The following is a 13419-nucleotide window of genomic DNA, read 5'->3' on the forward strand; positions in this document are numbered from 1 at the left end:
AGGTATCTCATGTTTGAAACAAGAGTAGGGCTGATGAGAAGAACACATAACTAAGCTCCTTTCTGGCATGGCCTATTGGAAGACGTTCAGCAGTCTGGGGCTGGGAGGGGAGGCTGCAGGCACCAGCAGTCATCATCAGCTTCCTCCTCTACAGAGTGAGTGAATGAGCTTCTCCACTGGGGTGGGAGTCATTAGGAGCAAAGACCTTGAGACGTCCTGTTTGCTACAGGGGCTCAAAGGGAAAGAGCAGAGTCACTTCTTGACTCCCTTAGAGGGTTCATTTTGAGAGTCTTCTGCTTTTGCTGCTGGAAAATCCAATTAGAATACAATGTCTGCATAAACTCGGTATCTTCAAAAGCATAACAAGCTCTTTGCATTTTGTGTGTCTCTCAGCTAATGAGTTCTCCACTTTTATACGGACGCTCCGAAGACAGATTTTTATTATCTTTTTGCTATTATTAAGAAAAGAAAAAAAGAGTCTAAATACCTCTCAGTACCTCTCAGACAGACATCCTTCCCATGTCAAGGGCTGCCAAAGAATGCAGAGTGTGATTTCAGCTTCCTATTTCATTGCTGAAGTGGCTCTATAAATAACAGTATTCAATGAAAATTGCTGGCAGAAGCGTCGCTTTTTAAGCATGAAAATGTACAAAAAAATTCTCAATAACTAGAGGCTTTTCTTTCACCTAAGCCTCTGAACAGTTTTATAGGTCCAAAAGGAACAGATTACTTCAAGTATTTTTTTAAAACAACTTTTCTACTGTGATAACCGTTTCTGTTTTCCCTGGTTGTTATCAAAGATCTGCAAAGCCAAGGTCTAAAAACCAAATTCCAGTTGGTACTGACACTGATTTATTTCCTGAGCTGGAAAACTAACCCCAAATGAACTTGAGATCATGGACTAAAAATAAATCTGTACATCTGGACTTTCATAGCATGTGGGTCTTGAGGGGGACTCTCAACTCCACCTCTCACATCTTTATCCCACATTCTAACATTTCAGTCAGTTTTACAAGCATTGGTAAAAGCGTTGATGTGCCTTGTCTAAGCAGATGTTTCAGTGATAACTCAGGTTGAGAAGATATTGCTGGGTTGCTGTCTTAAAGTAGTTTGTTTCAGTAGTTAATCAATGTGACCACTAACAGAAAAGGCAACAAAAATTGTTCTATATTTCCTGTTTGAATTTATCTGACTTCAGCTTCTAGACATCAGTTTGTGTGAAGCATTACCCGCTAAGTTCAAGAGTCTTTTAGTATCAGATTATTTTCTCTTTTTTTGAAGAAATGGGACAGATTGAATACCCTTGGTCTCCTTCATGATAAGGCAGCTCTCCAGCCCTTGAAGTATTGCCACTGAGTTTTTTCTGCACTGCCTCCCTTATTCCAAATTCCTTTCCAAAAGGAGAGCCCCAGCATTGTACCCAGAACTTGGTGGATAAAAAATCATTATATGGAGGGAAAACAACAATCTCAGTTCCTACCCATTACATCGGTACCTGGTGCAGGAGTTCATAGGCTTTTTGTGTCTGTTAAATGCTGGAACATTTTGCAGGCCTGTGGCTCCTTGCTGTAGAGATTTATTTTGTGTAAATATACTGCATTCCTTGCTCCTAGACCTGTTATTTGCATAGGTCTGTTTGCAGAGATGCTTGCTCTGAATGGGTCCAGATGGATGCCTTAGAACCAGTTTATCATAAAATCATAAATAATTCCAGTGGCAATGCTTTCCATTAAGTAAAAAGCATCTCAATAATTTTTGGGCATGTAATCCTAAACTAAAGGTGTCTGTATTTTCAAAAGGAACTTTCCCACAGTTCCAGCAATATTTGGGCTAAGTAACTGTTGCTGGTTTTCCTTACATTTTTGAAGGAACAAAGTTGTGAATTAGTTTTGTTTAGCCACTTACTGAGCTACAACCCTGAGCATCAGAGAGTGCTTGATTTACTTTCAAATAACTGATATTTAACTTTAAAATGCAGACTACTTGGATGTCAGGGAAAGTTAATAATAAAGAATTTTCTATTGCTGTGCTAACTGAGAACTATTTCTGCTGCGAGGTAACTTTTGTGAACTTTGATAAATGAAAAGAAGATTTCTTTATCTAACTATTATCTAGCAATTATCTTGCATAAGCAAAAGAAACAAATGTCTGTAATTCAATATGAAATTCATACATATCTTTGAATAATATGTCTCCTGAACTACGATCCATGATTAAATTAAAGCTTTGTGATGCATGAAATTATCTAGTCATTGCCTTCCATGTTCTTGTGACTGCTAGGGTGAGATTTCCAAACTGTATTGGGGTAAAGAAAATTTTGTATTCCAGCAAAACTGCTGAGAAGTTTAGATATGTCAAATCATCTCTTTGAAGATAATAGTCCTATTCCCACCAAACCTAGCATTCATTTACACTTCTTTGACAGTGAAAATAGGATTTAGAGTAAGTGCAGATGTATCTTGCTCTAGCTTTATGGTAGGGAGAAGAGTCATTAGTGTGAGTGTCAGGCACAACAGTTTTGTCTCCTTTCCTCTTCTTATTTGTATCTATGCCCCACAGTGGGAATAGGGTGTCACCACCATAATAAAAGGATAGAGCAGAGTGGAGCCAATTGTCACACAACAAGGTTATAGTTTCTTCCAGCCTTCTGTCAAGCTCTATGACCTGCAAATTATATTTTTCAAGGGCTATTTTTCAGTAGGGGTTTTTAAAGGGATGGTGTAATGATGGAGGGCTAAAGCTGAAGGTAAAACAAACTTGTGTGAACTTTTTCAAAGCTCGGAGCTGGCTGTGCCCATGGGTCTGCCTTGACACAAGGTGATGATCATGGTGCTCACACGTGCTCATGGCAACTTGCTTGCGGCCATTGTGCTGCCCTGCAGACAGCCAGAGTCACTGTGTGATGTTTCCACTTCCATCTGAACTGTTAGATGCTAAAAAATTCGAATGAGAACAAAGGAAGAAAGGGGAAGGTGGGTGCAGTCTCCTTCTTCCCCTCTGTTTATCTGTCATGATACTGTATTGTTTTATCACTGAATGGTGGTTTTTGATTGCGTAAGGCTGACATGTCACACTGGGCTTAGTGTCTGAAAGCCAATACTTGGGGGACTGGAGGATCATGTGGCTATTCTTCTAGCCAAGTTTTTCTCAGATCTTTCAGCAGCTCCTTGAGAAATTCATTCTTGCTGCAGACTTTCTGGAGACTTGAAGGGATTCGCAGAAGGGCTCACTAATGACTCTTCTGTGCAGTGAACTTTCTGCCCAGGAAGGCACTGTCTTCCACGAGTGCCAACAAACAAAATCACTTGTCGGGGGTAGTTTGCTTAAGATTACCTGAACAGAGAGGCCACCCTTGCTCCCCCTTTCAGGGAAACACACTGATATACTCTCACACATAGGCCAAACATCTTTGAAAGGCTTGATCCAAAGCTGAGTGAAGGCTGTGGAAGGACTCTCACTAGCCTCAGTGCATTTTTTACAAAGCTCCAAGGCAAGGCTCACATTCCATACATTTTATCTTGGATTTGGATTTTCATAAGCTTTAACACTCCAGAAAGCTGCCAACTTCACAAATCTACATCCCATACTCCGTGCTTTCAGCCTCTTGGTCTTGCAAAAATGCTTTAAAGCTGTGAGAGACGTTAACAAATTTGTCAGGACCACAACATAAACTAGTGCCCCCTACAGCACAGAAATACCAGTTTTCATTGAAGACACCGTGTTTCCTTCTAAGGCATGATTGTTTGCATCTAAGAAACATGAATGTAAATAAAAGCAGGCTCATTTGAAACATGAGGCAGGCAAAAAAATGTGTACAGCAGTAAGGTGCTAACAGAGTGCCCAGACCCAAAAAATACAGTTCTAAATATGTCTGGTTTACATTTTCACCCTTTCTTACTCAGTGTAGGCTTGGTCAGTTTTTAATACCAGAGCAGGTCATTAGAATAGCACTGATGTTTCTAATCCAAACTGAGACTTATTAGCTCAATCAGGTCTGACCCTGTCCCAGCTAAAATCAAAATGAAACTTTGATATGAACAGAACCAAATCCCTTCGAGTCTGTAAAAAAGAACAAGTACTAATGAACTAGCAACGCCTGAAACCAGTACAGCTACATCCATTCACAGGTTCACTGTCAGGCTCCTGGAATGCTGTGCTATTTGCCATGACTGTCTCAGGAGATCATTGCTTTTGCATTCATTGCTTTATAGGACAGGAAATAGCTTTGTCCTGTGGTAATCATCAGTTTCTGAACATAGCCATGAAACTATTTAGCACAGGAAGAAACCACCTGTTCAGTAAATAAAAATGTTTTTTGAAAAGTAAACAAAAACTCTAACTTTTTTGAGCATTGAATATGGAAATGGGTCTGTACAAACTACTAACCTACCTCCCTTGATGTCCCTCCTTTGATTCAATTATCTTGGATGCCTTATGGCCAGTGTCAACAAATCATGTAGCAGTTATTTTTACCTGCAGTCAAGTTAAAACTCCAGCCATATTAGCAGGCGATAAAAAATTTACATTCATTCTGAAATGGTCGCTGCACCAAAGCGCATTACACAAACCAAACTCTTCTGATAACATTACAACAAAGAGACCAGCTAAAAACTGCAAGTCTATATCTCACTGCACTTAGGTCCTGTAGGAAAATATCTTATTCTACTTTGCTGCATGTTTGGAATAAAGGAGAAACCAGCAATACCATGAACTCTGCTCTTCTGCACCTGTTAGTATCTTTTTATCCTGGTACAGCTGCCAAGGCATACGGAGGCTCTAATTCCTTTCTGCAGACAGACTCCTTATCATCTTCTTTTCTATGAAGTAAATTTAGGCTAACAGCGGACAGGAGAAATGTGACATGAACGCTTATTGTGTATCAGTATTCTAGCTGCTGCAGCAATTTCAAACACCTGCAGTTTATCAGGTTAGGCATAGGAATGATTGGTACTGTGGGAATAACAATCATCTAGACATGTCATTCAGGGGGCAATAACATATATTTTCCTGCACTTTTTTTAGGGAGCTTGGTGTTCAACTTCAAAGTCTGTAGAATAATTTGTTAAGAACTTGTAACATTTATTAGTGGAGTACAGGCATAAAACTAATAAAAAACCAATCCCTGATATAGATGTTCATTTTTCACTTGGAAATCTGAATTTCCTGTTTATATCTGAAACAGAGCAGAAACTAGACAGGTTTATTTTAATAATTGCAAAATATAGTGTTAACCAATCAAATCCTTCCTACCATGTTGCTCTTTACAATAAAAGGAAGATGTAAAGACGTTTATATGTACCAAATAACAAGATAGAGCATTGCTGTATACTTAGTCAGACATCTGAAGGATAAAGAACCCAAAGAAAAAATAACAACATCGCCAATTTATAATAATCATTAAAGACCTGTTGGAAGACATGTAAGATTTCAGGATAGTCTTTCCTAACAGCCTTTCTTGCCTGAGTTCTCACCCTGTGCTGTCTTTGTTTGCAGCTTCTGGGGACACCCAAGACCCTCACAAGTGCCACAGGGCCTGGTATTTCTTGCTTGTCTCTACCTTGAGACCTCAGCAGTTACCCACAGAAGCTCTTCAATGTGATCTGAGACCATGAGGTCTCACTGTCTTCCCATGACCATATAACAATGGGTTCTGAAAGTGCAAAAATACTGAGCTCTCAAAAGTCCTCTACCAAAGCTACAGTGCTGGAATTTTGCTCATAGGTGTGAATCTTTCCACTTTCTCACACACAGTTGCCAGGAATGGCCTTGGGCATCTCAGCAGGCTGTTTAGGTTTCTTGAGCTAACAACATGGCATTTGCTTTTCATCATATTTTTAAAAGAATGCCGAAACATTAACTTCATGGCACAAAAAAAAACTGTCATAGCTTAAGGAGAGAAGAAAACCCTTTCTGGGTTTACACTTGGGTAAAGAAAGGTTGTGACTCTTTTCCTTTCAGACATACCTGGTTTCTCAGTATCTTTTAATCCGAGGAAGCTGCATACGCTGAGTGGTCACCAGCTATATTTTGGAAATCTCTTCTAGCATCTCTTCTTTTTTTTATTACCCAAAGTAAGACCAAAATCCAAAAAGTTTGTTTCAAAGTTACACCACTTTCCTTTTGACACAGCCGTCTTCTGACACAGCCCTCTGAATCTCTGGGCTCATAAACTTAAGATACTGGTTAGCTGCTTTGTACTTGGCTGCTTTTCTCTCCTTTTTGTCTAAGATGTCAACACTGTTTTGGTTCCAGGGGCCCTGTGCACAGGTGATGCAACTGTCATACTTGAGCAACCTTGGCTGAATAAGTTGTTCAGTGGCTTGTTGTATTAATATTGACGTTCACCCTCCCTCCCCCTTCACTTCTTACCAGCAAGAAGTCTACTTCAGTATACGCAGTGGTTCGTTGATGTGACAGCATTAAGCCGTCAAACGACCAAGCTCCAGCACTGTTCCTAGTAACTATACAGCATTATTTGGTGTCACAGATTTCATGTTCCCAGTGATTCCAATCCCTGATGTTAGGCTAGTGACATTTGCTGGAAATTCGCTCACTGAAGCTGAGATGTCTTTACAACACACATCTGCCTCAGGCCCAGGTCCCCAGCTAGTCAGGGAGAGTTCCAGGCACTTCTGAGGCATGCTGCATTGACCCTGTTCCAGGGGTCCACTGTAGTATGTGCTGGATGGCGGATTGGCTGCCAGTGTCTATCTCTCTCTATGGGCTTTACAGGGATCTAGGACATGAAGGTGGTGGAGAGGGAAAAGCTAAAATTACAATGTATCGCAACTTATCTGCATCTGATTAGGCAGTAAATGTCTGCCTATTTATTTGAATGGGCTTTGTGTTGTCCTCTTTGACAGATGCAATAAGAAAGGAAAAAGGAAATTACTGTTTTATCTGGATGATTTTTTTCTTTTCCGTGTAGCTGGCCTGTTTGATTGCCATTATGTGTGCAGTGCTCCCTGCTCCTAAAGACCAAGCTGATACATTTTTCTTTCAACAAAGACACCTTCTAAAAGGCTCTGAAAACCAAATCTTTAGATTAAACACTGAGCAAGAGCAGGGCATTGGAACATAAACATGCAGGGACAGAGTGTGTTCTTTAATAATGCCTAATTTCTGGGGGTTTTTTAGCATAGGATAATGGTTACATGGGGAAATGAATCTTTGAACAGGATGAGCAGCTACTGCCTGAGTGATGATGTAAGCCTCTGTTCAATGCCACCTTCAGCTGAACTAGATGAAACTTCCTAAATTTTTTATTTATTTTTTTTTTTCCTGGCAAATTCTTAGACTCTGGCTGCCCTGACCACGGCAGCCTGTGCATGCCCCTCTGCTGTTCATCACCTGAAGATACATACAGACCGCTTCCTGTTGCATGAAGGACTGCCCTATCAGACCATTCCTGTGTATGCAGAATGAATGTCTGCTGGCTCATGTAGATGTATAATTATATATACCCATGTATACCCTGTGTATGCAGAATGAGTGTCTGCTGGCTCATGTAGATGTATAATTATATATACCCATGTATATGTATGTATGCGTACCGACGTGCAGCCCGGGGAGCGCTCTGGCAGGAACTGCTGGCTTGATCCGGCCACGGCCAGGCCCTCCTCCCTCTCCCAGGGCGCTTGCAGGTGCGGCCCGGGGTAGCGGATTCTCCTTCGACACCCGGCTTTACAAATGGAATCCCCCTTAAATGTGTTTTTCCCGCGGAAAACCAGTTTCTGGTCGGCGGTCAGGCTGCCAGCAGGGGTCAGCCTGTGCCCATGTATGCGCCGGGCTGCAAGCGCTTGTCTCCGGGCCGAGGCCGGTGAGCTCAGGCTGTGGCCGTTTTGAGTGAAGGCTCCGGGCATTGAAACCCTTGCTAACGCTTAGTTAGCGCAGGGCTATCCTAAAAGCGCTCCAGGAGCGGCAGTGTTGGTACCGCAGCTGTGACCATCGCGCAGGAAGCCTGTCCTGCCCGACACAGGCACTGGGGGGCTTACCAAGGATGACATACTCATCCTTCCATGTTTTGCTGGCAGCATGGTTTTTGGAAGTGTTGCCACATTGCACCAACACTGTTTTTTCTTCCCCTTACATCTGCTCTGTCATGCTTATTTGCCACAGTCCCTTCGTAGTGACTATGTCAGTGCAGCGTGACGGTTTTGAGCTTTCTTGGGATGCAGATGGGCACTACATTTTTTTTCCTCAAGGCTGCTTGGTTTTGCTCCCGTGCTATGGTTTGCTGCCCAGAGTTGCAACGATGCAGTCATCTGTGGGGTTGCACTTCAAAAAGGAGAATAACAGAACATATTTTTTTCTTTCATCAGCTGGCCTTCAAGTAGTTTCCTCACAATGTTAATTTTGCTCTGGGGCCCACAAATGCTTTCCCTCTTAAGCTGTTTTAACCATGCTGTACAATAGGCTTGTCCCCTGAGCACACTTCTCCATCATGACTATTATCACCACGAGTAGCAATGGACCACCATCCTGCAAGGCCACATCTCCTCTGGGCTCTGCAGCTATCTAGTATCTTCAGGAGGCAAGGCCGTGTCTCCGGGCACAGCAGCTGCTGGATTGCAGCAGAATCAGCTGAGTGTGAAGGAGACTGGGGACTTCATTTGCAGAGGCAAATGAACTCTGACCACAGAGTTTTGACTCTGACCACATAAAGGTTTTTCCTGTGTCTTGTTAAGCTCAGGGGAAGCTGTTGTGCTGGCTCCCTGTCAGCCCTATGAACTCCGCGAGCAGTGGGGGAAGACAAGCAGCCCAGGCACTAACAAAGTTGAGGTCTTGTATGTGTAGCAGGGACTTCTGCGTTAACACCACTGTAAGGTGGGCAACCTGTTCCAGTATTTCAGCACCCTCATGGTAAAGAATGTTTTCCTCACATCCAGCCTGAGCCTCCCCTCTTTTAGTTTAAAACCATTACCCAACCTGATGAGAGAGAGTATAAGGTATTTGGGATTTAACATTTCTTTGTGTCTGGGAACAAATACCTGGGAACAGATATCATGGGAGCAGTTTGAAGCAATTTCTTCTTGGGCAGGCCGATGGAGACAAAGCTTCCTATAGCCTCTCACCCTGCTTCCACCTGCCAAATAGTCCTCCCTGCAGCTGTGGGCGAGGAATTCATGGGGAATTTAAGTAGGGAGTCTTATATTAGGCACAAGTCTCAGGTAGTCTTATTTGTATGGTAGGTGCATAATGATAAAGGTTTATCCACATCATTCCTCTTGCCACTGATGGGTGGTATGAGAAGATGACCCCAAAACCATGGAAGAGTCAGCAGTAACAATCTGCTTGACCTGCCCTGAAAGCCCCTCTCTGCACACCATACTCTGTTGTCTTCCCACTCTGTCGCGCCTCCCACACTGAGAGCTCCTCTGTGAGGCATTATTCTGTGCAATGTGCAACCCTAACACCACCCTACGGGATAATGGGGATCCTATATGTAGGATTGCCAGGGTTTCCATGGAAAACAGCTTCACCGGAGCATACTGTGAAATCCTGATGTCAAAGTGATTTGCTGCACCCTCTATGCCCGATCCAGTCTTACCTTCTTCCTACAGTTAGAAGCACCTTCCATTTATGAAAGAAAACACACCAATTAAGAAACACAGAGAATTCTTGTTTGCACATCACAGCATTAGACAATAAAGTACCCTCCCTTTATTCAAAATAAATAAATCTAAATTACTGTGTTTTGGCTGTGGTAGTGTGTGTACAGTGTCTTGGTTTTGTGGCTCTAGGGATGGTTTTTGAACTGCATTTTCATCTATCTGTCCCCAGAATGGCCGGATCAGGGATATGCAGTGGCTATGCAAGGGCAAGCCTCTTGTGGTAGGATTTATGAGGTGTAATGCTGAAGACATGGTCTGTTTCTCCAGGCCACAGGCTGGGAATAACAACTCTCCTCCTTGCTGGTGAGACCAGTATAAGGTGTCTTTGTCAGGGCAGGCCAGTACAGCATCAACCGTCTGACTTGTGGGGAATCTGTCCGGAGACGCATATCTGGAGGGAGATGCACATACAGAAAGGTGCCTCAGAGGCATGTCTGTGTGGAGTACTCTCAGTGTGAGACTGTGGGAGGCTCCTCGCAGCAGCTTGTACCTATGGCCTCTACAGTGTACCTGGTACAGGAGCACACTGAGAGAGGAGCTGGAGCAAGAGACAAGTTTGTTTAGTCTCAGATGGAGACCTCATAGCAGCCTTCCAGTATCTTAAAGGGGCCTATAGGGATGCTGGGGATGGACTCTTCATTAGAGACTGTAGTGATAGGACAAGGGGTAATGGGTTAAAACTTAAACAGGGGAAGTTTAGATTGGATATAAGGAGGAAATTCTTTCCTGTTAGGGTGGTGAGGCACTGGAATAGGTTGCCCGGGGAGGTTTTGAATGCTCCATCCCTGGCAGTGTTCAAGGCCAGGTTGAATGAGGCCTTGGGTGGTATGGTTTAGAGCAAGGTGTCCCTGCCCATGGGAGGGGGGTTGGAACTTGATGATCTTAAGGTCCTTTCCAACCCTAATTATTCTATGATTCTATGATTCTATGTTGTGGAGAGATTTCCCAGGCAGGTGAGATTTAGTCTGAAATTTATCTGGAAGAGAAGTCTCCAGCACATCCAAGCTCTGGGGTCTGAGTGAGAGTGTTGTTCTCCTTCCCCTGGGTAAGGCGGGTGTGCAGGCACACTGCTCAGCAGCACCACTCCCTCCCTCTTCCGCTAGTTCTTTCTCAGGGTTTCTTTCTCATTTGGGTTTCTGCCTGGTAATGGGAAGGTGTCTTAGTGCAGAGGTAATGTTTTCTTCCAGTCTTGATGGGAGAGAGGCTTTACTGGATAGTAAGATATGCAAGGCAGAAAACTCTGGGCATTAGCTGGAGCAGATGTAATATTTCATCATCTCATGGCCCCTAAGATAAAATTCCACTTAATTTTTGATTGCAAAAATTCTGTGCTTTGCTTAATTGATACCCAGGAAAATAATATTTTAAATTATGATGTATTACCAGCTACATTATTTGCCTCCAGCATTTTGTTTTGCAACCAAAAAGCAGACTACTCTAACCCTCTTAAATAAAATAATGCACCCTGTTGATCTTATTAGCACCTGAAAAATTGAAGAAAATATAAATTCTGCACTAGGGCTTTAAAAGTGGATCCTTGGGATGACAGGGATGAAGAAGGGATAACAAGCATGGCTTAAACATTGTATTAGCGCTTTCACAGTAAAACTCTGCATGTGGGGTTACTGGATCAATTTATAGCTGTGGCAAAAAGCCCTTGGTGGTGCATAGCTCCAGATTGATGAACCCCAAATAAGCTTCCTTGTCTAAAATATCTTCTCACTTTCACATGATAGCATCTCACCTATGTCTTGTTCCTGATGGAGGCATTGCAAGAGAAGAAAAAGAAAGAAGAAATAAAAGTGGAGAAAAGTTCTTTAACTACAGAAAAATGTGATCATTTGAGAATTTCTTGAATGGTAAATGCACCGATGTCTTAGAAGCTTAGATACCATGGTGATAGTTGCCTTAGCAATGTTTTAGCTATGTAGGTAATCACAATCAAACCTGTCTCTTGTGGCAAAATGATGCTGTATTATTTTATCTTTTTGCAAAGCTTTTGTGAATGCATAATAATGTGTTTTATTGGTTTTGGATCTAGGCATCAGATTTTCTCTTAAGCTTTTTGTCCTTGGCATTCTTTTGTTTTTTTATTATTTCTGAAACTTAATGTTTTTCATAGTAAGGGCTTTGTACCTACAAAAGCCTGACTAATTTAGTCTTTACTCACTTACAGATAAAAGGTTCCTACTTCTGGGGTGAGACAAGGTTGAATTTAAAGGTTGTGTTCAGGTTCTCATCTTTTAAGAACTGGCACAGCCTGAGTTCCTGTAAGTTTACTGCTCATGTTTCCACAGCCTGACATAATTTAAAAATCTATGTCTTTTCACAGCAGGCACTCAGACAAACCAAATGTTATGAAAAATGGAATAAGTGGGCAGATGTCTCAATTATGATTTACAGAGTGTCTTAAAAAATCTGTACATGAAAATATAAAGTAATATTGAAGACAAGAGCAATTATCTTTTCCATTTGGAATTGGAAGTATTCACATTTCAAAGTTATTTATTAGGTAGGAAGGCATCTTGGGATTTTAGAATAAGCAAAAGTGGCTGCCTGGTAGGGCAGCAGGCTAACAGAGGTTACAAGACAACGTTCATGGGGCAGTGGTTACTCCTGCATGTTTTGTGTTGGCTCTCACAAGATCTCCAGCCTTAGATCCCCCAGTGCAGGAGCGGTAAGTCCGGCTTTCCAGGACTTCTACTTGGGATTTTGTCTTGGTTCACCAAAACTCGTGCTTTTCAGGCCATGGAGAAGCCCTGGACCAGCTCAGTGACAGTGTATTTGTTATTACATCAGCCACGCTTGTATTCCTTACACTGAGTGAAGAAAGGACTTGTCCCTTTAAGAAAATACCTAGGGGAGAAGTATTATCCATTGAAAATTGAACTGTTTTCAGGGTCTCTTGATGTATGTCAGCCATGTCTAAAACCAGGACCTCTGTAAAGCCAATAACTTTATAGCTTTGAGAGGTCAAAGCTGTACAAAATCATCATGAGCTTTTTGTTATTTCTGTTTCTAGTGATTTCTCCAGCTGGAACCAGAGCAGAACCTATTCCCTGTTACTGTGCTATTTTTGCCCCATATGTGCTCTGGCAAAGCTGCTTTCCCCCGCCACACGGATGTCGGAGGCTGATGGGTCTGTTTCCTGAGCTCTTGCCGTACTCTGTGGTGGCTTCAGCACTTTATACTGAAATATTCCTGTGATTAGACTCCACAGTGTGTGTTTAAGACAGGCAGATCTTTAACTCAGTCTTCATGCTTGATTTGTGCACTTTGTGGGGTTCTGAAGTGTTTTTTATCACTTTTCACGCTGAATTTTAATGATGAGAGCATAAAAGCTTTTTGACTGTTATGCACTAATTTTTATTATAATCACCATTAATAATCATCTAATAGAACCTAATTTTCATCAAGGTTTGATTCACATTTCATAAATGCCTCTGGCAAGTGCTGAAATGGCATGTTGTTTTCATAGAACTCAAGTACCTGCTCTGCTTAATGAGGGGCCATCAGATACAACAGAGCTTCTGCGTGACAGGGCTTCCAGAGGGAGCCTGAAGGCCAGGAGGGGAGAGGTGTCTTCTGCAGGGCTGCTGCCACCACAGCTGCTGGAGAAAACAAGTGTCATGGTGGTGAAGCAGTGCTGTTATAAGCTGGGAAGATATTTTGCACCAGTGGCTCTTGGGCCACTGGTGTGGAGATTATTTTGGCTTATTCTGTGGGATAGGTCCTGGGAAATCTGTGGGAGAAAGTCACGGTAGACGTGGAAAAAGTAGAAGACTCATCTCTATGCACTTGAATG

At 42.4% G+C, this 13419-nt stretch overlaps 1 protein-coding gene across 1 annotated transcript in view; it reads left to right on the forward strand.

Annotated features, from left to right (window-relative positions):
• The window catches only part of OCA2 (OCA2 melanosomal transmembrane protein), a 189680-nt gene that overhangs the window by 11627 nt on the left and 164634 nt on the right, over window positions 1-13419 (forward strand). The window lies entirely within an intron of this gene.

Source organism: Neopsephotus bourkii, unplaced genomic scaffold (genome assembly GCF_033783945.1).
Source record: "Neopsephotus bourkii isolate Nb327-2 ecotype Australia unplaced genomic scaffold, CSIRO-AGI_Nbou_v1 NB_1760, whole genome shotgun sequence".
NCBI lineage: Eukaryota > Metazoa > Chordata > Aves > Psittaciformes > Psittacidae > Neopsephotus > Neopsephotus bourkii.